Below are 25207 nucleotides of genomic sequence, written 5' to 3'. Positions count from 1 at the left end.
CAACTTGTTTCAGATCCGGCCCGTATCATGATTTTTTCATAGAACGTTTTCCTATTTTTTCAGAGAACGGCAGTTTTGCAGAAAAGCCCCTAGAGTCCATGCATTTAATAAATCACCAACCATGCATCTTTTGTAAAAACTTTATATATGAAAGATGCTTAGAATTTTGTGTAGATTCATATTGTGCAGCTTTCATCTATGTTTAAAATGTTTAAAATGATGTTTGCATATATTTTCCCATATTGCCATGTAAAATGATTTAATTCATAACTTTTTAACCGTAGCTCCAAACCTAACAAACTTTATATGTAAATGGGGTAGAAAAATTCCTAGTTTAACATGGTGGCTTTACTTTGCATGTTTAACAACTCTAAAATATGGATTAGGGCAGAAACAGTACCAAACCTAAAAATATGCACATGAGGATTTTTCTGGAATTGTTGTTTGTTGTTCGGGCCTCATTTAAACTTGCCAAGATAGGTAGTTTTCTTTTGCTTCACCCCTTGCCATGTTAATCAACATTTAATATTGTTGGGTACATAAACGAGATCAAACTAAATAAATGAATGTGGTGCTTCGTCAATATGCAACTCGTTGCATATTGAGCTCCACTTAATTTGTAGGATTGCTTGTGCACTTTGCCATGCCATGCCTCATTAAACCGGACATGCATCATACTTGGTTGTGCATCATGCCATGTTTATGTGGTGGTTGTTTACTATGTTGTTTGCTTCTTTCCGGGTTACTTCTCACGTTAGCTTCGGTTTCGTTCCGGAGTTGTGAGGATCCGTTCATCTACGTCCGTTTGTCTTCTTCATGGACTCGTTCTTCTTCCTTGCGGGATCTCAGGCAAGATGACCATACCCTCGAAATCACTCCTATCTTTGCTTGCTAGTTGCTCGATCTATTGCTATGCCACGATACCTACCACTTGCTATATCATGCCTCCCATATTGCCATGTCAAGCCTCTAACCCACCTTTCCTAGCAAACCGTTGTTTGGCTATGTTACCGCTTTGCTCAGCCCCTCTTATAGCGTTGTTAGTTGCAGGTGAAGATGGAGTTTGTTCCATGTTGGAACATGGATAGGTTGGGATATCACAATATCTCTTATTTAATTAATGCATCTATATACTTGGTAAAGGGTGGAAGGCTCGGCCTTATGCCTGGTTTTTTGTTCCACTCTTGCCGCCCTAGTTTCCGTCATACCGATGTTATGTTCCTTGATTTTGCGTTCCTTACACGGTTGGGTTATAATGGAAACCCCTTGACAGTTCGCCTTGAATAAAACTCCTCCAGCAAGGCCCAACCTTGGTTTTACCATTTCCCACCTAGCCTTTTTCCCTTGGGTTCTGCAGACTCAAGGGTCATCTTTATTTTAACCCCCCCAAGCCAGTGCTTCTCTAAGTGTTGGTCCAACCTGAGCGATGTCCGGCGCCCCCTGGGCAACCAGGGTTTATGCCAACCCGACGTCTTGCTCATCCGGTGTGCCCTGAGAACGAGATATGTGCAGCTCCTATCGGGATTTGTCGGCACATCTGGGTGGCTTTGCTGGTCTTGTTTTACCATTGTCGAGATGTATTGTAACCGGGATTCCGAGTCTGATCAGGTCTTCCTGGGAGAAGGAATATCCTTCGTTGACCGTGAGAGCTTGTCATGGGCTAAGTTGGGACACCCCTGCAGGGTTTTGAACTTTCGAAAGTCGTGCCCAGATGGGAATTTGTTAATATACGGTTGTAGAAAACTTGACACTTTACTTAATTAAAATGCATCAACCGTGTGTGTAGCCGTGATGGTCTCTTTCCGGCGGAGTCCGGGAAGTGAACACGACATTGGAATTATGCTTGGACGTAATTAGTTTCATGATCACTTCTTGATCACTTCTAGTTCACGAATGTGCTTTGCTTCTCTTCTCGCTCTCTTTTGCATAAGTTAGCCACCATATATGCTAGTGCTTGCTGCAGCTCCACCTCTCATACCTTTTACCTACCCATAAGCTTAAATAGTCTTGATCGTGAGGGTGTGAGATTGCTGAGTCCCCGTGACTCACAGATTACTTCCAAAACCAGTTTGCAGGTGCCAATGATACCGTGCAGGTGACGCAACCGAGCTCAAGGAGGAGCTCGATGAAGATCGTGTCCGTTATGTTGTTCCGTTTCAAGTTGATTAGTAGTGGAGCCCAGTTGGGGCGATCGGGGATCTATGCATTAGGGGTGGTCTTCTTTTATTTTGGTTCCGTAGTCAGATCCAACACGTGGGAGATATAGCTGCATCGTGGGTGTTACAAGTTGGCAATCAGAGCCTTCCCTGAGTTAGGAGCCCCCTGCTTGATCGAATCGTTGGCGTTGTTGAGTCTAGAACAAAATGTTTTGAGTCTTATAGGATTACATATATCGGAGAGTAGGATTGTTTTTACTCCTCAGTCCCTTCATTGCTCTGGTGAGGCATTCTGACGTAGAGTTTTGTCTCTTCTCTTCTCAAATTTCACTAAGAAAAATTTAGGATCACACGGGTATCTTGGAATCGTTCCGATGATTTTGTGATGAGAACATTGTTCTTGGTGCCTCCTGACATTTAGGGGTTGTGGCAGTGTCCCGGGGAGTTGAGCTCTGAGGTGTTGTCGTCACAATTTTATCGTTGCAGTTCTAGAATACCTGAGTTTCGCCGACATCGAAAATCTCTTTTATGTAGTTTTTGGTGAGATAACCTCGACGCCACCCAGTACTGGGGCGGGAGTTCGGGAGTATTGCCATAACTCGTATAACGGATGCTTTTCAAAGGTTGAGGTAAACGATTTCCGAAGGTTTCTTGGTTATGTGTTGAAGGATGGATACAGCTGGATGTAGGATTTTGTAGTTTTGGGTGAGATATTATGCTTCCCCTGTATCCCCAACACTTGATTGCATAACCGGAAAGTTTCAGGAGTTTATAAGTGGGAATTCAAGTAGCTCATAGGATATCTTTCCGACAGATGTATGATATGAGATTGGGGTTCGACGTCTAGTGGTTTGCCTATCCACGGTTGGTTTTTACAGTGGTCTCGTTGTGTCTTAAAGAGTCCTTGGCTATGTTGACTCGGGGACGCTTCGTATGTCATGTGCACTGCCTTGTACATGATGGTGCTGTACGATCGAGCTCGTGTGGGCCCCACCACGAAAACTTCGGACGAAATCTCTATCATATGTTTGTTCCGGCTTATTTTGCAAGCCAATCCTTTGTTTTGTTTTGAGTTGTGATATTCGAGTTGCTTCAAAGTCAAATGTTGATTCCATACCTTTCCTAAATGGTGTTCTCATACTTCTATGTGAATACAAATCCTTCTGGATCATCGATATTGTCATGCTAATTCTTTTTCAACCGGTGTGCTTCTCTTCTAGTGGATCCAATCTTTTTCAACATCCGCAAGATCAACTCAAGTCTTCTCAATGGTGTTGTTTCATCCGTCCCAAATTTCCTTTGTTTTCCCGCCCTCCAACCCTTTTCCTTCAAGGACTCAAATCTCTTAATCGAGTATCCTTTTATTGATGGGAAGTCTCTCCATTCTTTTCTTTCAATGTTCTTATCCGGTGATTCTCAAGAAGATACTAACGGAGCTTCAAGTTCATCACTCTTCACTCGTTTTCTTATCCGGTGGATTCAAGTCAAGCTTTGTTGATCATATCCTTTCCTCGTTTCAAATGTCTTCTCTTGCCGATGCACATCTTAATCATTCACCTCTCGCTATTCAATTGTTCCGGAGTGTTCAAGATATCTCGAAGATTCGTGTTTCCACTCTGTATTCATTCAAGCTCTTTCGAGGATGTTATCTCATTCAAGCCATTTAAATCAACCGGTGCAATCTCCCTTTCAAGTATTTGTTCAACGATGTTTCTTTTGAGTGGGCCCTAACCCACAGGTCTTTTTCCAGGATCTTACCTGACTCTTCTATTTTCCCGGAGTTACTCCCAAATTCTTCTTCTCCAAGATCTGTCAAATTCTTTTCATCGTTGGTTCAACCTTTCTAATTTTCATCCCGGAATATCTCAACAATTCATGGTGGTATTTCTCATCGTCTTTATCTGCATTTGAAGACCAAAGAAGAAGTGTGTCCTCTAAATCTTGCTCCATTCTCTTCAAGATTCATGGTGCTAGCTTTATGCCATCCTCTCATAATTGTTCTCAATTGTGAGAATTTTTTTCACCCATCCGGAGCAATTCAGGAGTATTTTTCAGTTTGATTATACGGAGGCCATCATCTCAGAATTATTCATTCTCAGCTTTCAGCTCTCTTTCTCTAAATCTTACCGGTGCATCATTTAAATATCCTCTAATTAGTTCATGATCTCTTCGTTCTCATGTATCTAAATCCTAGCAAGCATCTTCATTCATTTGCTAATTCTTCCCGGTGTTTCTTTATCTTTTCTTCGTTCATTTTCAATTCTTACGGTGGTTCTTCCAAGATTCTTCTTCCTTCGTTTATAATATCAATTTATTCGTTGTTTCAACCCTTCCAGTGGTTCGTTGAAGACCTTCCCAAGTTGCGCAATATCTATCTTAATCCTTTCTACGAGAATAAGTAGTATGCCAAATCCGTTGTTTGTCACCAATTTAATTTGGTGAAGGATACGCATAACGTAATTCTTATTTTGGCTTCTTCCAAGTGTTTAATTCTTTTCTACCGGAGTTTGTTCATGATATCAAATTCTCGGTTCCAAGTTGTTCATCTTTTCTTTCTGGAGGTTCATCAAAATTCTTGGTTTCAATTGCTCATCTTTTGTTCCGGAGTTTTCAAGTTTTCCGCATTATATCATCGTGAATCTCTATCTAAATCATTACAAGGCTAAACCTTGTGTTTTCAACTTCTCTTTCTTTTATCATCCTTATTAACGGAGTTCTTCTGGGTGGCAACTTGTTGGTTCATCAAGGATTTAATTTCTTCTCGAAGTGTTCATTGAGATTCTTTTTAGAGGATCTCAAGTATTCTTCATCTTGCATTCCGAAGTGCAATTCTTTCTACCGTATCATTTGAGGTGGTGCTATGTCATTCTTCATAATTTGAGTTCATGTTTCATGATTCGCATGTGGTCAAGAATGAGGTATCTTAAATCCATCAATCTCTTCATTGGAGTTATCTTGGATTATATTTCACCTAAAACCTTCCCTAAGGAATGTTGCTATTGCGGTGCTTATCAATAATCCAAGTTTCCTCCTATTCTCACGATGAAAGATGTTTTCATCTCTCCGCCGCTCTCAAGCAAGCAATTGTTTTCGTTTGTGGCAGGTTTTCACCTCAAGTTCTTGAGATGTTTTCCATAAGCCCTCAACAAGCCTGTTCTTTTCGTTGTTGATTTCCCAACAACTCCGTTCAATCCTTCTTTTTAAGGATGCTCTCTCAAATTCATCTGAGGTAGAACATGTTGTTTTTCTTCTCCGTTCTTTTCATTGCATTCTTTCATTTCTTTCGGAGGCATTGTGATGATGCTCTCTTCACTCATCATCTTGTATTGTGAAGATCATGTTCTTTCCTTTGCTTATCCATTCAACCGAAGTGTCGTGTTTTCATTCAAGTTCTCTCATCTTATCAAGTTTTCCCTCTCTTTCCAACTGGAGTGCTGTCTGAAGTTTTCTTACCCCTTGTGCCATTCTTTTAATAGTTCCGGAGGCAGTGTGTTGTTGATTTCATCAAGTATCATCCAATCTTCCCAAGTTCATATTAAATTCCTTCCATTTACAGTCGGAGTGCTGTCCAAATTATATCATTCTTATTCCTTCTCTATCTTGTTTTAATCGGAGTGTTGTGTATATCATTCCTTTTCTAACCGGAGTCGCATCCAAGTGCTTTCATTTTGCCAAGTTCATATTATTGCCTTCCATTCCACCCGGAGTGTTGTCGTAATTGATCCTTATCGTTACTTGTACATCTCGTTTCAACCGGGGTGCTTGCATGTACTTCTTGTCGATTGCAACCCTTTACTCATGTCTTTCAAGCTACAAGGTTCTAGTATTGTTCCTTGTTCCTTTTTTTCTAACGGAGTGTTTCCAGCTTTGTTCATCTCCGTTGTATTCTTTTCTCGAAATGGTTTAACATCTCAAGGTTCATGGTTTCACTCGTTTGTCCAAGAAGCAACTTAGTTTTACCTCTTATCTTCCTCTTCCTTTTCCCTCCGGTGCCATCCAAGATCTCGGGACGAGATCCTCTCGTAGTGGTGGAGTGTTGTGACGCCCGAGAACGACGCGCCAGGTGTCCTCCAGTTATTCGTTGTTGTTGCCTTGTCATTTGCTTGCATATCGCATCTTGCCATGTCATCATCCGCATTGCATCTGCATGTTTTCGAAACTTGCATACGTCCCGGTCTCCTCGTTCTTTCCGTTGTCCGTTCTGAGCCCAGACTCACTTGCACGCGCCCGCGGCACGTCCGAAATAGTATTTTATAAGAGGCCGGAAAATGTTCTCAGAATGGGTTGAAAATTGGCATGCGATCTTATTTTAGTGTAGATAGGCCGCCTGCCAAGTTTCATCGCATTCGGAGTCCGTTTGACGCCCCAACGGATAACTATAGCGACAATAGTAGCCGGTCTAACGTCGGACGTTTTCGGTCTCCGAAAACTGCTGCCAGGCCCTCTCCCTCTTCTCTCCTCTCAGCCTCGCCACAGCCCACCTAGTCCATCCACTTACCCCTCTTCGTGTCCGGAGCCGTCCGATGTGATCGCACGGTCCGAAACCCCCCCCTCCTTGCACAGTGCTTCGACCCCTCGCACGCATCCGGAAACTGTCCCGGACCCGACCCGAGCAGTCATGACCGATGGGTCCGGAACATCCCCAAACATCTACAAAACATCACTGTTTTGTTACTTGGACTCCCTAGCCTATTTTTCTCGACCGCCCGATTATGATCAGAGGAACGGATTAGCCCCTACCCAAATATCCTATTGCTATATATAGTGGCAACCCTAGACTAATCCCTAAATTTTAGCCCGTTTGTCCCATCAATCCATCCGCGCCACCACCTGATGCCCTCCTACTCCTTGCATTCTGTGTCAAGCCAATCAGATCCACTTTCTCCTCCACAAAGCACTCCACTCCTCCCCTCGATCCCACCAAGTTGCTACCGAGGCCCCGAGCAGGAGCGCTCGACCTCGTCTCCCTGCGCTGCTGTTCGCCACGCCGGCGACCTTGCCCGGTGCTCAAGCACCACCGTGCCGCACTTTCCCCTCCCTGAGGGAGTCCTGGATTAGGGGGTCTCTGGACAGCCGGACTATATCCTTTGGCCGGACTGTTGGACTATGAAGATACAAGATTGAAGACTTCGTCTCGTGTCCGTATGGGACTCTATTTGGCGTGGAAGGCAAGCTAGACAATACGGATATGTATATCTCCTCCTTTGTAACCGACCTTGTGTAACCCTAGCCCCCTCCGGTGTCTATATAAACCGGAGGGTTTTAGTCCGTAGGACAACATACAATCATACCATAGGGTTTAGCCTCTCCGATCTCGTGGTAGATGAACTCTTGTAATACCCATATCATCAAGAATAAATCGAGCAGGACGTAGGGTTTTACCTCCATCAAGAGGGCCCGAACCTGGGTAAAACATCGTGTCCCCTGCCTCCTGTTACCATCCGCCTTAGACGCACAGTTCGGGACCCCCTACCTGAGATCCGCCGGTTTTGACACCGACATTGGTGCTCTCATTGAGAGTTCCTCTGTGCCGTCGCCAGAAGGAAGGATGTCTCGTCTTGTCTTTAGAGACGATACTACTGCTGGAGGAGCTTTGGCTGTCGGCCAAACTCTCTGGCTAGGCGGTTTCATCATGACCGATTGTTCGGCTGCCACGCCAACGATGACCTCTCGGGTCATCGATAACAACCTCCACGCCAAATCGGCACTCGCCGAACATATGGATCCAATGGAGCTCGCCTCCTTAAATGAGCTCTTGGATAGCATCGCCGCCTTGGGAGTCGCTATGGACTATGATCGGATTGGGCTTAAACCCGATCAAAGGGAGATTAACTCTCCACTGGTCACCCATCATTTTGCAGTGGTGGAAGAACAATGCGGAGACCTTTCCTATATCTTGAGGACCAACTATGTCTAGATTCCCGAGCTCTCCGAGCTGGACGCCCATTCGCGGGAGGACAACATCCAATCCCTGAACTTAGAGTTAGGCAGCGGGCCAGGATTATCGGGTAACATCCCGGAACTGGAACTTCCAAAATTGGAAACTCCTCGGCCCCTGGATCCCAGATCGGGTAGGGGTTCGGATTCAATTCCACCCACCCACCCAAACATAAGTGATCTTTCCCACATCAGGCAAGAGCCCCAGGAAATAGTACATCAATATTGGGCCAGATTCCTCCTTGCAATGAACAAGGTCAAGGACTGTCGCGAGGAAGATGCAATCCTATTTTTCTGCAATAATTGCACGGACAAGGGAATCCTTAATGCCATAAATCGCCGTGGGATAACACGCTTCGCTGACTTGGCGTCCATAGTATGAAAGTACTGTGCGATGGAAAGTGCCTGGAACACTGAAACAAACTTTTGGGATAATCCGGCCCTGAATACAAACCCAGTCCGAAATAAAAGGGTGCATTATCACAATGCACCCGGGTCAACTACCAAAAAGCAAAAACCCTCTACAGGGCATGGAACCGTACTGGAGGGATGGCTTAATGGACCCTGCAAAATTCATAGTACAACAGATATAATACCAACGCATAGCCTTAGAGCATGTTGGATACTCCGGCAGGTGGCCAAAAGTGGTGAGGATATTCTTATCCCAAATACCACAGAGCACCATCCCGTCAAATAATAGGCGCAAGCGAACACTCCGCAGCATGGCCGAAATCTGCCACGTAGCAGCACTAAATCCATGGAGTGACATGGCTATTACCTTCAATGCTAGTGACGAACCTAAATTCCGAATAGCCCGAGCACCAGCCGCACTGGTCCTCAGTCCAATCGCAGATGGCTTTCGACTCACCAAAGTACTCATGGACGGCGGCAGCGGATTAAACCTCATCTATGAGGAAACTCATCAAAAGATGGAAATAGACTGGAACTGCATTGAGCAAAGTAGCACAACCTTTAGAGGAATCATCCCCTGTCGGGAAGCACGCTGTGCTGGGAAAATCACACTAGATGTGGTATTCGGCACGCCGGATAATTACAGGTCCGAAGAAATTATATTGCAAGTGGCCCCGTTCAGCAGTGGTTATCATGCTCTTTTAGGATGGGAGGCATTCACAATCTTCCAAGCCGTACCCCATTATGGATACATGAAGCTCAAAATGTCCGGGCCCAATGGAATCATCACCCTCGCCAGTGATCCGGACACAGCACTATGCGCCAAAAACAAAAAAGCCGCACTGGCCCTCGAGGCATTATCCGAAGCCCTCTCGGCCGAAGAATTAACCACGCTATGCTCCATAGTGGACAGGGACGACGTGATACTCGACAAGAGATCCAAGTCCACCTCTTTTAAACCAGCGGATGAAATAGTCAAATTCCAAGTCCACCCAACGGACCCTACAAAAACAGCCTCCATCGGGGCATAGTTAAACCCCGCTGTGGACACCGCACTACGAGAGTTCCTGCGTGAGAACTGGGACATATTCGCGTGTCATCCCTTATACATGCCAGGAATCCCACGCAGGCTAGCCGAGCATAGCCTCAATATCCTAAAGGGATTCAAGCCGATCAAGCAAGCTCTTCGGTGTTTCTCTGAACCTAAGAGACATGCCATGGGAGAGGAACTAGCCAAGTTATTGGAGGCCGGATTCATCAGAGAAATAAAACACCCGGACTGGCTAGCAAACCTGGTGATGGTACCAAAGAAGGACAAATCCTGGCGCCTTTGTGTCGATTTCAAAGACCTCAATAAAGCTTGCCCAAAGGATCCCTTCCCCCTCCCACGCATCGATCAAATCATTGATGCTACCGTAGGACACCAGTCATTGTGTTTCCTCGACACATACTCCGGTTACCACCAAATCAAGATGGCGGAGTCCGACCAAGCCGCAACGGCATTCATCACACCATACGGTCCCTTCTATTTTAACACAATGCCTTTTGGGATCAAAAATGCCAGCGCAACATATCAGCACATGATTCAGACATGTCTGGAGAAACAAATTGGAAAAATAGTAGAGGCATACGTAGGTGATGTGGTCGTTAAAACCAAACATGTCGACTCTTTGATAGACGACTTGAGGCTCATATTCGACAACCTCTGAACATACGACATCAAGCTCAATCCGGAAAAATGCATTTTCGGCGTACCAGCCTGAAAGCTCCTGAGGTATTGAAGCTAATCCGACCAAAATCCGAGCTTTGTCACAGTTGGCTACCCCAACAGACCTCAAACAAATCCAGAAGTTAACTGGATGCGTGGCGGCTCTAAGCCGCTTTATCTCTCGCTTAGGAGAAAAGGCTTTACCCCTTTATCGCCTCCTTCGGCGCACCGAACACTTCGAGTGGACGGACGCGGCCACAGCCAGATTGGAAGAAATAAAGACCATCTTGGCAACCAACCCAATCCTGGCCGCGCTAAACATCGGCGAACCAATGCTGTTGTACATTGCGGCAACTCATCAAGTTGTAAGCGCGGTGCTCATTGTCGAACGGTAAGCGGACGGACATAAATTCCTTCTTCAGAAGCCGGTATACTATGTATCCACTATCCTTAATCCATGCAAATCACGGTACCCACATTACCAAAAGATAGCATATGCGGTATTCATGGCATCGTGGAAGCTGCGACACTACTTTCAAGAGTGTTTGATTAAAGTAGCCTCGGAAGTGCCACTTAATGATATTATAAACAACCGCGACGCTACGGGCCGGATTGCCAAATGGGCCATTGAGCTCCTCCCGTTCGACATAACATACAAACCTTAACGAGCCATTAAGTCGCAAGTATTTGCCGACTTCGTCGCCGAATGGACGGAGGCCGAACTCCCTAAAGAGTACGGCGCATACTCCAATTGGATCATGCACTTTGACGGTTCTAAAATGCTGGCTAGTCTAGGGGCTGGCGTCGTCCTGACGTCCCCAACCGGAGATACCGTTCAATACGTATTGCAAATATTGTACACAGACTCCAACAATGCAGCCGAATACGAAGCTCTGTTGCATGGTCTTCGGATGGCAGTCTCCATGGGCATTCAACGCCTGGAGGTGCATGGGGATTCAAACCTCGCAATATCCCAAATAAATGGAGACTTTGACGCCAAGGATCCGAAAATGGCGGCCTATCGAAACGCTGTCCTAAAAATGTCAGTGAGGGAGTCCTGGATTAGGGGGTGTCCGGATGGCCGGACTATACCTTCAACCAGACTCCTGGACTATGAAGATACAAGATTGAAGACTTCGTCCCGTGTCCGGAAGGGACTTTCCTTGGCGTGGAAGGCAAGCTTGGCAATACGGATATGTAGATCTCCTACCATTGTAACCGACTCTGTGTAACCCTAGCCCTCTCCGGTGTCTATATAAACCGGAGAGTTTTAGTCCGTAGAAAAAATGACAATCATACCATAGGCTAGCTTCTAGGGTTTAGCCTCTCTGATCTCGTGGTAGATCTACTCTTGTACTACCCATATCATCAATATTAATCAAGCAGGACGTAGGGTTTTACCTCCATCAAGAGGGCCCAAACCTGGGTAAACATCGTTTCCCCTGCCTCCTGTTACCATCCGACCTAGACGCACAGTTCGGGAGCCCCTACCCGAGATCCGCCGGTTTTGACACCGACATTGGTGCTTTCATTAAGAGTTCCTTTGTGTCGTCACTTTTTGGCCCGATGGCTTCTCCGATCATCAACAGCAATGCGATCCAGGGTAAGACTTTTCTCCCCGGACAGATCTTCGTATTCGGCGGCTTTGCACTGCGGGCCAATTCGCTTGGTCATTTGGAGCAGATCGAAAGCTACGCCCCTGGCCATCAGGTCAGATTTGGAAGTTTGAACTACACGGATGACATCCGCGAAGACTTGATCTTCGACGGATTCGAGCCATAGCCGAGCGCGCCGCACTGTCACGATGTGCATGATTTAGCTCTGCCGCCGAACAGTGGCCTGGAGGCCGCACCTGTGTCCGCTCCGACCCCTAGCTCGGAGCCGATCACACCAACCGAGGATGGGTGGTTAGACACCGCCTCGGGGGCTGCAATCTCTACGACGATCGAGCCGAACACCAGCCCTATTCTCTGCGAAGCCCGTGACTCCAAGGAGCTAGACTCCTCTCGGGACTCCGAGCCCTCTGCGCCCCGACCGATCGAACCTGATTGGGCGCCAATCATGGAGTTCACCGCCGCGGACATCTTTCAGCACTCGCCCTTCGGTGATATTCTAAATTCACTAAAGTCTCTCTCTTTGTCAGGAGAGCCCTGGCCGGACTATAGTCGGCAAGGTTGGGATGCGGATGATGAAGAAATTCAAAGCCCACCCACCACCCACTTCATAGCCACTTTCGATGATTTAACCGACATTCTCGACTTCGACTCCGAAGACATCGACGGTATGGACGCCGATGCAGGAGACGATCAAGATCCAGCACCTATAGGGCACTGGAAAGCCACCTCGTCGTATGATATATACATGGTGGACACCCCAAAAGAAGGCAATTGTAGGATCGAAAGTATGTCTAGAGGGGGGGTGATTAGACTACTTGACCAAATAAAAACTTAACCTTTTCCCAATTTTAGTTCTTGGCAGATTTTAGCTATTGTAGGACAAGTTAAGCAATCATCACACAATTCAAGCAAGCATGCAAAGAGTATATTGGCAGCAGAAAGTAAAGCATGCAACTTGCAAGAATGTAAAGGGAAGGGTTTGGAGAATTCAAACGCAATTGGAGACACGGATGTTTTTCCCGTGGTTCGGATAGGTGGTGCTATCCTACATCCACGTTGATGGAGACTTCAACCCACAAAGGGTAATGGTTGCGCGAGTCCACGGAGGGCTCTACCCACAAAGGGTAACGGTTGCGCGAGTCCACGGAGGGCTCCACCCACGAAGGGTCCACGAAGAAGCAACCACCCACAAAGGGTCCACGAAGAAGCAACCTTGTCTATCCCACCATGGCCATCGCCCACGAAGGACTTGCCTCACTAGCTGTAGATCTTCACGAAGTAGGCGATCTCCTTGCCCTTACAAACTCCTTGGTTCAACTCCACAATATTGTCAGAGGCTCCCAAGTGACACCTAGCCAATCTAGGAGACACCACTCTCCAAGAAGTAACAAATGGTGTGTAGGTAATGAACTCCTTGCTCTTGTGCTTCAAATGATAGTCTCCCCAACACTCAACTCTCTCTCATGGGATTTGGATCTGGTGGAAAGAATATTTGAGTGGAAAGCAACTTGGGGAAGGCTAGAGATCAAGATTCATATGGTAGGAATGGAATATCTTGGTCTCAACACATGAGTAGGTGGTTCTCTCTCAGAACATTTGAGTTGGAATTGTGTATGTGTTCTGATGGCTCTCTCTACGAATGAAGAGGAGGTGGAGGGGTATATATAGCCTCCACACAAAATCCAACCGTTACACACAGTTTTCCAATCTCGGTGGGACCAAATCAACAAACTCGGTCGGACCGAAAAGGTAAACCTAGTGACCGTTAGAGATTTTTGGTGGGACTGACATGCAACTCGGTAGGACCGATATGGTTAGGGTTTGGGCATAATGTAATCTCGGTGAGACCGATTACACAAACTCGGTGTGACCGATTTTGGTAATTAGCTAACCAGAGAGTTGGTCAGGCAAACTCGGTGGGACCGATTTGCTCTTTCGGTGAGACCGAAAAGTTAAAAAAAGGAAACACTGAATTTACATTGCAATCTCGGTGGGACCGATTCGCTCTTTCGGTGAGACCGAAAAGTTACGAAAGGGAAACAGAGAGTTTGCAATCCCATCTCGGTGAGACCGAGATCCCTATCGGTAGAACCGATTTGATAGGGTTTGGCAGTGGCTTATGACAAGTGAAACTCGGTGGCGCCGGATAGAAAGAATCGGTATGACCGAGTTTGGCTTAGGGTTTAGGTCATATGTGGATATGGGAAAGTAGTTGAGGGTTTTGGAGCATATCACTAAGCACATTAAGCAAGAGGCTCATTAAGAAACACCTCATCCCTCCTTGATAGTATTGGCTTTTCCTAAAGACTCAATGTGATCTTGGATCACTAAAATATAAAATGAAGAGTCTTGAGCTTTTGAGCTTTTGCCAATCCTTTGTGCTTAGCATTTTGAGGGTTCCACTTTCACATCCATGCCATGCCAATCATTGAGCTTTCCTGAAATAATCATCTTGGAATAGCATTAGCTCAATGAGCTATATGTTGTTATGAATTACCAAAACCACCTAGGGATAGTTGCACTTTCAATCTCCCCCTTTTTGGTAATTGATGACAACATATAGATCAAAGCTTCGACAAATGATAATAAGCATGAAATATATCGTCGCTTTGAGAAGTATGTGATAAGTAAGAGCTCCCCCTAAATTTGTGCATATTTAAAATTTGCTTTGGACTGCAAATGCACAAAGAGTTAGAGTCATGGTTACTCTTCCATGTCACATACATCTTGGTGGAGCGCTTAAAATGATAAGAATGAAATACATGCACTCATCACCAAGAATAGTGAATGATCACATAAGATAGATAAGATAATAGCATTAAGCAAGCATTAAGTGTAGCTTATGATCAAACACATGATCATCAATGTCTAACGAGCAATGACATAGTATCTCAAGCACTCAAAAGCAAACAAAGTTCGAAAAACCACCAAATAAAGCAAGAGAGAAAAAAGCAACACTCTCTCTCTCTCGAAGCCTATGATCTATACATTTTCTCCCCCTTTGGTAACAAGTTACCAAAAAGTTTCTAGAAAATGCATAGTGCTAGATCGACGCTCAGGCATGATCTTCAGGTGGTGGTGGAGTCCGGATCACTCCAAGGACGAAGGCTTCTGTAGACGCTGGAGTTGGAGCTAAAGTAGACGCTGGAGCAGGTTGGGCTGGTGCTATGGCTGGAGCTGAGGCGGTTGCTCTTGTGTCAGGAACTGGCACTGCAGATGACCTCGGACCTCGTGGCATTCTGGCAAAGGCATCAGTTGTAGTCTTGCCTTTCCTCTCCTGCATATCATCTTGGAGCTGCTCCACTGCAGTCTGAATCTCTGTCACCTTGACATCCAAGTCATAGAACTTTTGTTCCATGATTCTCTCTAGGCTTGCCTGGTTCTGAGTTAGGGTGGCTAGTCCTTTCTCAATCCGCAGGGTGGATGCAATCAGGTAACCAAGCTGCTCTTGTTTGGTTTTCAAGAAATACTCAGATGCCTCCTCTTGAGTTGGCATCTTGGCAGCTTTCTCCTTCCTTGCCTTCTCCTTCTTTGCTTGTGCTTGGGCAGATGATGGTTCATTCTCAGTCATAACAACTTGATTATCTTCAAAATCTGGACGGATGGGCAGGTGTTCCTTGTCCAATAAGTATATGCGTGTGCCCATTTTAGAGTTGATGAGCTCCTGAATTTGTGGGGCATACCCACAGCTCCTCTTCTGATCAGCTGCTGTCCTCTTAATAGTTTCTACTATGAGGCTCATAACCTTGAATTTTTGTGGCACATCAAAGATATGTAGCAAGTTGATTGCATGGCCTCTGATCATCTTGTGATCACCTGACTTGGGCAAGAGAGTGTGCCTCAAAATCCAATTAATAGTTGGCAGCCCTGACAGAAGATAATGCACTGAGCCAAATTTGAAAGTGTCAAGTGCTTCATTTGGAATTTCCTTGTACATGTTTGACATTGAGTTATGATCCATCTTCTTCTTGGAATAGATATCCAGGTCATCCTCATTCTCCTCTGGGGCATTTATGAGCTATGCCCACTCAGCAACAGTAGATTGGTACCTCGTACCTTCAGACATCCATGTGATCCTACCATCTGGATAGAAGTGTGCTATGGAGTAGAATTGCATAATAAGCTCCGCGTTCCACTTTGTGAGCTTCTGCCCAACAAAATCTGCTACTCCACAAGCATTGAAGCTGTCATACACTCCAGGGTAGTACTCTTCGTTGTCCTTGATGTACTCCCAATCGACCCATCTCATGTCACAAACTATGGGCTTCTTATCAACCAGCACTGTCTCATAGAAGTCCTGCTTTTCCTTGGTGTGAAATCTATAATCCACAGCAGTCTTCTCCTTGAAGCATACGGGTCTGCTTCTCTCCACTTCCTGAGCCCTGAATCTCTCCTGAGTTTCATATCCTCGGCCACAGGATGAGCATCGTTGTGGTCTGGGATCTTGGGCTTGAGTTTTCTAAGAACTTGCTCTTCATCATCTTCTTCAGCAGCTTCAGGCACCGGGGCCTTGTTCTTCTCAGCTGCAGGTATGCTCCTCGTATTTCTCTTTGGTGCTGTCTTGACCTTTGATGCAGCCTTGGGCTTAGATGCAGTAGCCCTTGATTTGATAGCATGACCCATTAGCTTGGGTGTCTTAGGTGCTGGTGCAGCTACCTCTTCTTCTTCCTCTTCTTCCATGATGGAAGCCTTTCCAAGCACTCTAGCTACGGTTTTCTTCACCCTTTCCTTCCTCTTCTTGCCTTCAGCAGCAACTGGCTCTAAGGGAGTGGACTTCTCAGGAATCTTGGTTGAAGCTCTGGCCTTTGGCATAGGCTACCTACCTGCTGGCCTTTTGATTTTCAAGCCTGGCTTTGTGCCCTGTGCTGGCTCAACTCTCTTTGATGTGGCTTCCTCTTCTGCCACATAATCTTCATCCTCAGAATCTGAAGTTCTCTTCTTCCTTTGTCTGGTGGCAGCTTTAGGCAGATTGCTAGGGGTGCTCCTGCTGCCTTCATCAGAAGAACTGGAGGGACTAGTGCCCTCACTCATGTGCACCTGCTGTTCTGACACATTCTGGCTGTCACTCTGGTTTGACATGATGAACAAGCTGACTGCTGACCCTGTGAACAGTTTATAGATGAGGTAGAATAGATGAGCATCACAAAAAGCAGAGATTTTTGCAAAAGAATGATCCAAAAACTTAGTTTTAGTTTCCCACTGAAATCATCTCGGATCTACCGATTTTTAAACTCGGTGATACCGAAGCAGTTTTGGAACCTAAACTAGTGAACTCGGTCAGACCGAGTCACAGTTCGGTGGCACCGAGACTGCTAGAGTTTCACAAAGTTCCAAAATCGGTCACACCGATAAGTAATTCTCGGTCAGACCGAGTCTCACTTGTGCAATGGCATAAGCCAAATCGGTGGGACCGAGTTTTTCAACTCGGTGGGTCCGAGATGGTTTCGGCGGAAACCTAACCCTAAAATTTTCGAATCAAACCTAATCTACGAACGCATTGACTGGATAGGAGTGTTTCAATCGTGGCAAGAATCATGATGATCACAATGTGCTAAGAATCGGATTGGGGAATAGCACAAAGATCGAGTCCATACCCTAGTTCGGCGGAGACTCGCTACGGCGGAAACGGCGGGGTAGAATTCTGTTGACGGCGATGGAGACCAGCGACTGGAGGCGGCTGGCGGCGAGGAGACGATCCGGAGACCACGTTGGCAGAGCAGGCTATCGCGCGGGCGAAGGGGTTCAGAGAAATTTCCAAATTTTTGCCCGTGACTATATATAGCCCGACCCTGTCGGTGTGACCGAGTGGAACGACTCGGTGGCACCGAGATTCATAACTGCAAGCAGTTACTGAAACTCGGTGTGACCGAAAGGTTCAAATCGGTTGCACCGAGATCGAAAACCTAGATCAACTTAATGATCTCGGTAGGACCGAAAGTGGGGTATCGGTCAGACCGAGAATCATAAAGAGGTTTTGGAAGTTTAAGTCTATGACGAATCGGGGACTCCGAGCGCTCCTCACACAGAGTGGTTCGAATCTGACTTGATCAAATTTTGTGATGTAGCATGAATAGAGTTTGAGACGAGAAAAGCATAGATAGCTAGAGGAGGTTCTTAGGCATTCTTGTCCATCCACTTGGCAAAAGGAAGTAAAACCAAACAATCAAAACAACAAGTGGATGTCCTCGAATGAGTAAAATATGCAACCAGCATGCTCACACAATAAGATGGCAAATGAAATATGTGACAAGGCATGCACAACCAATTCTAGCAACTATCAAGCAATTTGCGATGACAAGGTCATCTATATATGAGTATATTGACTTAGGAGTCAAGTGAGAACACTTGATCATAGGTCATACTCATCGTTTAAGCTCAAGTGGGTTTACCACTTTTACATAAAGCATTGTTGTGTTCACATCTTTAGAGTTGCTTTAGCTCAAGTCTTAGAGTAAAGCTCCCCCTAGATGTGATATCCCCCCTTAGAGGGATGAACTAACCTCGGGTTTTGTCAATGATGACTTCATGTAGATGTTGAAGATGTGGATGCTCAATGTTGATGTAGATCACTTGGAGCTATCCATTTGAGTGAATTGCACTTTCAATACCTACATGGGTTAGTCCCACAAGGAACAAGCTAGGATATCCACAGACATAGAGTGATGCACACACAAGATGATGTCCATGAACACTTTTAGGTTACCTTGTCCCTTGTCTTACCAACAAGAGGGTTTGTGACTCCTTGAACTAGTGCAAGATGTGGAAGTTGATTGCACTTGTTCTTGCCAAAATGATAAGAGTGAAGTATGTTGGGGGAGTCACCCTCAAGAACACTCTAGTTCTTCTTCTTTTGGATCCACACCATCTTGATGGGAATCCTTGGAGTTGTAGTCGTACTTGATGAAGTGGAACTTGAAGTAGTCCTGGGAATCCACTTGACTAAGGTCTTAGGAGCTTCTTCAAATGCATCAATTTCCTCTTGAAGCTTGTCCTTGCCTTCTTGCTTGTAGTCTTGTGGTGGAAGATCATCTTGAGCTTGTGTCCCCTTGAAAGAAGTATCATACTTCTCTTGTTGAGGAACAAACTTTGTCTTGGGGTATTGATCTTCTTCCCACTCAACTCCATTGGCATTGAACTTTCGTTCAAAACCAACACCTTGATTCTTCCGGTGCATTCCTTGCTTGCGCACAATTTCCTCGAATTGCTTACTCCCGGCAAGGCTTTTGTACACTCCTTTCTCTATGATTCCCTTCAATAAGCTATGTTCTTGCTCAAGTGTAACTTGGCTAAGAGAATCATTAGTGGAATCAAGAGAACTACTAGAAGCAACAATATTAGATTTAGCATGATCATTGTTACTGCTAGAGGAAGAATCTTTCTTGTTCTTGTTACTAGACTTGACTTGAGGCATGTAAGTGGATAAGAGTAAACGCTTGGCAATGTGAGAAGAACTTTTCTTGCGGAGATCATCATTGATTGCTTTTAAGAACTCATGCTCTTGCTCAAGATTGAGCTTTTCAAAGCGTAATTTCTCATGAGCTCTTAAAAGTTCTCGATGATCTTCGAAGATAGTTTCATGAGCTAACTTAAGAGTGTTTAGTTCTTTAGTTAGAGCCTCAATCTTCTCCTTATCATTGTCATTCGTTTTATCTTGATTAGCATGATTAATTGACGTTTCATCATAGTATTCATCACTAGAGTTGTCAACTAGCAAATCATCACCTAACAAGTCATCTTCATCACTATTGAAATCAATATACTCGGGGTGTGTTACCTTAGGACCTTTGGCCATGAAGCATCTTCCAATTCCTTCATTTGGTGAGTCAAATATGTCGTAGGAGTTGGTTGACACAAGTGCTAGACCGGAAACACCTTCATCTTGAGTATCTTCGGAGTCGGAGTGATAACTTCTCTCGGAGTGGCTGTCGGAGTCGGAGCCGGATACCCATTCACCAACATGAGCTTGATGTCTTCGTTTTGTGTAGCTCCTTGATGATTTTTCCTTCCTTTCCGAATCCTTGCTTCTCCGTGAGTATCTTCGTTCATAACGATCATCTCTACTCCTTCTCTCTCTTGGTGGTGATTCTTTGCTTCTTCTTTTTGGAGAATCTTCTCTTCTCTTGTAGGGAGCCGTACACTCATTGGAATAGTGTCTGGGTCTTCCACAACTGTAGCAGTTTCGCTCTCGACTAGAAGATCTTTTGTCATTGTAGGACCTTCACTTGAAGCTTCTATCTTTGCTTCTACTCTTGTAGAACTTGTTGAAGTTCTTCACCATGAAGCTCAATTCTTCATTGAAGTTTTGCTTCTCACTTGATGATGTAGGGGCTTCACATGAGGCTTTGTAGGCACCACTTGATTTGTTGTGAAGTTCCTCTTTATCCTTAAGTGACATCTCATGAGCAACAATTCTTCCAATCACCTCCGTTGGCTTGAGATCTTTGTAATTGGCATCATTTGGATCAATGTGCACACGGTATCATATTTTCCATCCAAGGCTCTTAGAATCTTCTTGATGATGAATCTATCGGTCATCTCTTCGCTTCCTAAGCCGGCAATCTCATTTGTGATGAGAGCAAGCCTAGAGTACATCTCAGCGACACCTTCACCATCCTTCATTTTGAACTTGTCAAGTTGACTTTGAAGCACATCCAACTTGGATTCCTTGACGGAGTCGGTACCTTCGTGCATATCAATCAAAGTGTCCCAAATTTCCTTTGCATTCTCAAGACGGCTGATTTTGTTGAATTCTTCGAGGCACAATCCGTTGAAGAGAATATCACAAGCTTGAGCATTGTATTGCAACATTTTCAAATCATCCGCAGTAGCTTCACGGTTTGGTTCTTTCCCATCAAAGAAGTCACCTTGCAAACCAACACACACAATAGCCCAAACGGCGGGGTTATGTCCAAGAATATGCATTTTCATTTTATGCTTCCAACTAGCAAAATTAGTACCATCAAAGTAAGGACCTCTACGGTGATAATTTCCCTCGCTAGACGCCATACTCTCCTAAGTTGTGAAACCAAGGCTATGACCACCAAACGCTATGGAGATCAAAGAAAATGGAGACCGAAGCTCTGATACCACTTGTAGGATCGAAAGTATGTCTAGAGGGGGGTGATTAGACTACTTGACCAAATAAAAACTTAACCTTTTCCCAATTTTAGTTCTTGGCAGATTTTAGCTATTGTAGGACAAGTCAAGCAATCATCACACAATTCAAGCAAGCATGCAAAGAGTATATTGGCAGCGGAAAGTAAAGCATGCAACTTGCAAGAATGTAAAGGGAAGGGTTTGGAGAATTCAAATGCAATTGGAGACTTGGATGTTTTTCCCGTGGTTCGGATAGGTGGTGCTATCCTACATCCATGTTGATGGAGACTTCAACCCACAAAGGGTAACGGTTGCGCGAGTCCACGGAGGGCTCTACCCACGAAGGGTAACGGTTGCGCGAGTCCACGGAGGGCTCCACCCACGAAGGGTCCACGAAGAAGCAACCACCCACAAAGGGTCCACGAAGAAGCAACCTTGTCTATCCCACCATGGCCATCGCCCACGAAGGACTTGCCTCACTAGTGGTAGATCTTCACAAAGTAGGCGATCTCCTTGCCCTTACAAACTCCTTGGTTCAACTCCACAATATTGTCAGAGGCTCCCAAGTGACACCTAGCCAATCTAGGAGACACCACTCTCCAAGAAGTAACAAATGGTGTGTAGGTAATGAACTCCTTGCTCTTGTGCTTCAAATGATAGTCTCCCCAACACTCAACTCTCTCTCATGGGATTTGGATCTGGTGGAAAGAATATTTGAGTGGAAAGCAACTTGGGGAAGGCTAGAGATCAAGATTCATATGGTAGGAATGGAATATCTTGGTCTCAACACATGAGTAGGTGGTTCTCTCTCAGAACATTTGAGTTGGAATTGTGTATGTGTTCTGATGGCTCTCTCTACGAATGAAGAGGAGGTGGAGGGGTATATATAGCCTCCACACAAAATCCAACCGTTACACACAGTTTTCCAATCTCGGTGGGACCAAATCAGCAAGGTACGAGAGTGGTCACACGTCTGTTGACTGAAGACTAAATTGGGGTCACACGATTTTATTTCAGTTTGGTACTGTCCGATCTACGCCGGATGGCTGGCCGTCTTGTGCCTCCCGGCTGACACTGTTCAGAATCTTCCCCGAAGAGCCAGCGACCAACAATAGAGTAGCCTGCCTCCGCCATCCGTGGCCCCGGCCAAAACCCCGCTCCCCGCCCCACCGCACTGCCGTGGTTGCACCGCCCCCGGGCCAATCCACAAAGACTTCCCGTGTGACGCCCCGAGACCGACGCGCCAGGTGTCCTCCAGTTATTCATTGTTGTTGCCTTGTCATTTGCTTGCGTGTCGCATCTTGCCATGTCATCATCCGCATTGCATCTGCACGTTTTCGAAACTTGCATCCGTCCCGGTCACCTCGTTCTTTCCATTGTCCGTTCTAAGCCCAGACTCACTTGCATGCGCCCGCGATACGTCCGAAATAGTATTTTATAAGAGGCCGGAAAATGTTCTCAGAATGGGTTGAAAATTGGCATGCGATCTTATTTTAGTGTAGATAGGCCGCCTGCCAAGTTTCATCGCATTCGGAGTCCGTTTGACGCCCCAACGGATAACTATAGCGACAATAGTAGCCGGTCTAACGTCGGACGTTTTCGGTCTCCGAAAACTGCTGCCAGGCCCTCTCCCTCTTCTCTCCTCTCAGCCTCGCCACAGCCCACCTAGTCCATCCACTTACCCCTCTTCGTGTCCGGAGCCGTCCGATGTGATCGCACGGTCCGAACCCCCCCTCCTTGCACAGTGCTTCGACCCCTCGCACGCATCCGGAAACTGTCCCGGACCCGACCCGAGCAGTCGTGACCGATGGGTCCGGAACATCCCCAAACATCTACAAAACATCACTGTTTTGTTACTTGGACTCCCTAGCCTATTTTTCTCGACCGCCCGATTACGATCGGAGGGATGGATTAGCCCCTACCCAAAAATCCTATTGCTATATATAGTGGCAACCCGAGACTAATCCCTAAATTTTAGCCCGTTTGTCCCATCAGTCCATCCGTGCCGCCACCTGATGCCCTCCTCCTCCTTGCATTCCATGCCAAGCCAATCATATCCACTTTCTCCTCCACAAAGCACTCCACTCCTCCCCTCGATCCCACCAAGTTGCTGCAGAGGCCCCGAGCAGGAGCACTTGGCCTCATCTCCCTGCGCTGCTGTTCGCCACGCCAGCGACCTTGCCCGGTGCTCAAGCACCACCGCGCCGCCCTTTTCCCTTCCCTTCTTTCTCCTGCCTTCTTTCTTCCTTCCCCTGCTGCCCGTGCTCATCTCCCTCCCTCCCTCTCTCTCTCTCTCCTATTTTGATGTGCAGCCGCCGCCTTGCCCCGCGACCCTCCTACAAGTTGTCGCCGTCGCTGCTCTACTTCAGTTCGAGCAGGAGAGGACGCTCGCGCCCCTGCCGTCGCCTCAGGTTGCTCCCCGGAGTCCCTGCTCGCCGGAGTAGGCTACCAGCACCGCCGCTCCTCTGCGCCCGAACTGCACCAAGACGCCATGGGAGTTCCCTGCAAGCCGCCGCCTTCTCTGTGCAACAACTCGTTGGAGTTGATCCTCGCTGCTGCCCAATCCGCACCCCGGCGTCTGTCCCGTTCCCGGATCTGTCTCCCCGCACCCAGTTCATCATCCCCGCGCCCGTCGTCGCCGGATCCGGTGGGCATAGGCCGGAGACAGCCCCTGCTCGTGTCGCTAGCATCTTCCTCCCCTGCTCCAGGTCGAGCGAGCGAGGGGACCGCGAGCATTGACCTTAGCCTGCCAAGGCCCAGCGCACCTCCGGCCCAGGCGCCCCCTCTCCACCAGCAAGCAAGATCTGGGCCGAAGCCCATGGTGAGGCCCCATCGGAGCCTCCGTTGTTTTTTTGTAGACCCAACTTGTTTCAGATCCGGCCCGTATCATGATTTTTTCATAGAACGTTTTCCTATTTTTTCAGAGAACGGCAGTTTTGCAGAAAAGCCCCTAGAGTCCATGCATTTAATAAATCACCAACCATGCATCTTTTGTAAAAACTTTATATATGAAAGATGCTTAGAATTTTGTGTAGATTCATATTGTGCAGCTTTCATCTATGTTTAAAATGTTTAAAATGATGTTTGCATATATTTTCCCATATTGCCATGTAAAATGATTTAATTCATAACTTTTTAACCGTAGCTCCAAACCTAACAAACTTTATATGTAAATGGGGTAGAAAAATTCCTAGTTTAACATGGTGGCTTTACTTTGCATGTTTAACAACTCTAAAATATGGATTAGGGCAGAAACAGTACCAAACCTAAAAATATGCACATGAGGATTTTTCTGGAATTGTTGTTTGTTGTTCGGGCCTCATTTAAACTTGCCAAGATAGGTAGTTTTCTTTTGCTTCACCCCTTGCCATGTTAATCAACATTTAATATTGTTGGGTACATAAACGAGATCAAACTAAATAAATGAATGTGGTGCTTCGTCAATATGCAACTCGTTGCATATTGAGCTCCACTTAATTTGTAGGATTGCTTGTGCACTTTGCCATGCCATGCCTCATTAAACCGGACATGCATCATACTTGGTTGTGCATCATGCCATGTTTATGTGGTGGTTGTTTACTATGTTGTTTGCTTCTTTCCGGGTTACTTCTCACGTTAGCTTCGGTTTCGTTCTGGAGTTGTGAGGATCCGTTCATCTACGTCCGTTTGTCTTCTTCATGGACTCGTTCTTCTTCCTTGCGGGATCTCAGGCAAGATGACCATACCCTCGAAATCACTCCTATCTTTGCTTGCTAGTTGCTCGATCTATTGCTATGCCACGATACCTACCACTTGCTATATCATGCCTCCCATATTGCCATGTCAAGCCTCTAACCCACCTTTCCTAGCAAACCGTTGTTTGGCTATGTTACCGCTTTGCTCAGCCCCTCTTATAGCGTTGTTAGTTGCAGGTGAAGATGGAGTTTGTTCCATGTTGGAACATGGATAGGTTGGGATATCACAATATCTCTTATTTAATTAATGCATCTATATACTTGGTAAAGGGTGGAAGGCTCGGCCTTATGCCTGGTTTTTTGTTCCACTCTTGCCGCCCTAGTTTCCGTCATACCGATGTTATGTTCCTTGATTTTGCGTTCCTTACACGGTTGGGTTATAATGGAAACCCCTTGACAGTTCGCCTTGAATAAAACTCCTCCAGCAAGGCCCAACCTTGGTTTTACCATTTCCCACCTAGCCTTTTTCCCTTGGGTTCTGCAGACTCAAGGGTCATCTTTATTTTAACCCCCCCAAGCCAGTGCTTCTCTAAGTGTTGGTCCAACCTG

The sequence above is a fragment of the Triticum urartu genome, chromosome 3A (genome assembly GCF_056163025.1).
Source record: "Triticum urartu cultivar PI428250 chromosome 3A, HENAU_Tu73, whole genome shotgun sequence".
NCBI lineage: Eukaryota > Viridiplantae > Streptophyta > Magnoliopsida > Poales > Poaceae > Triticum > Triticum urartu.
Note: the sequence above shows the minus strand (reverse complement) of the source record.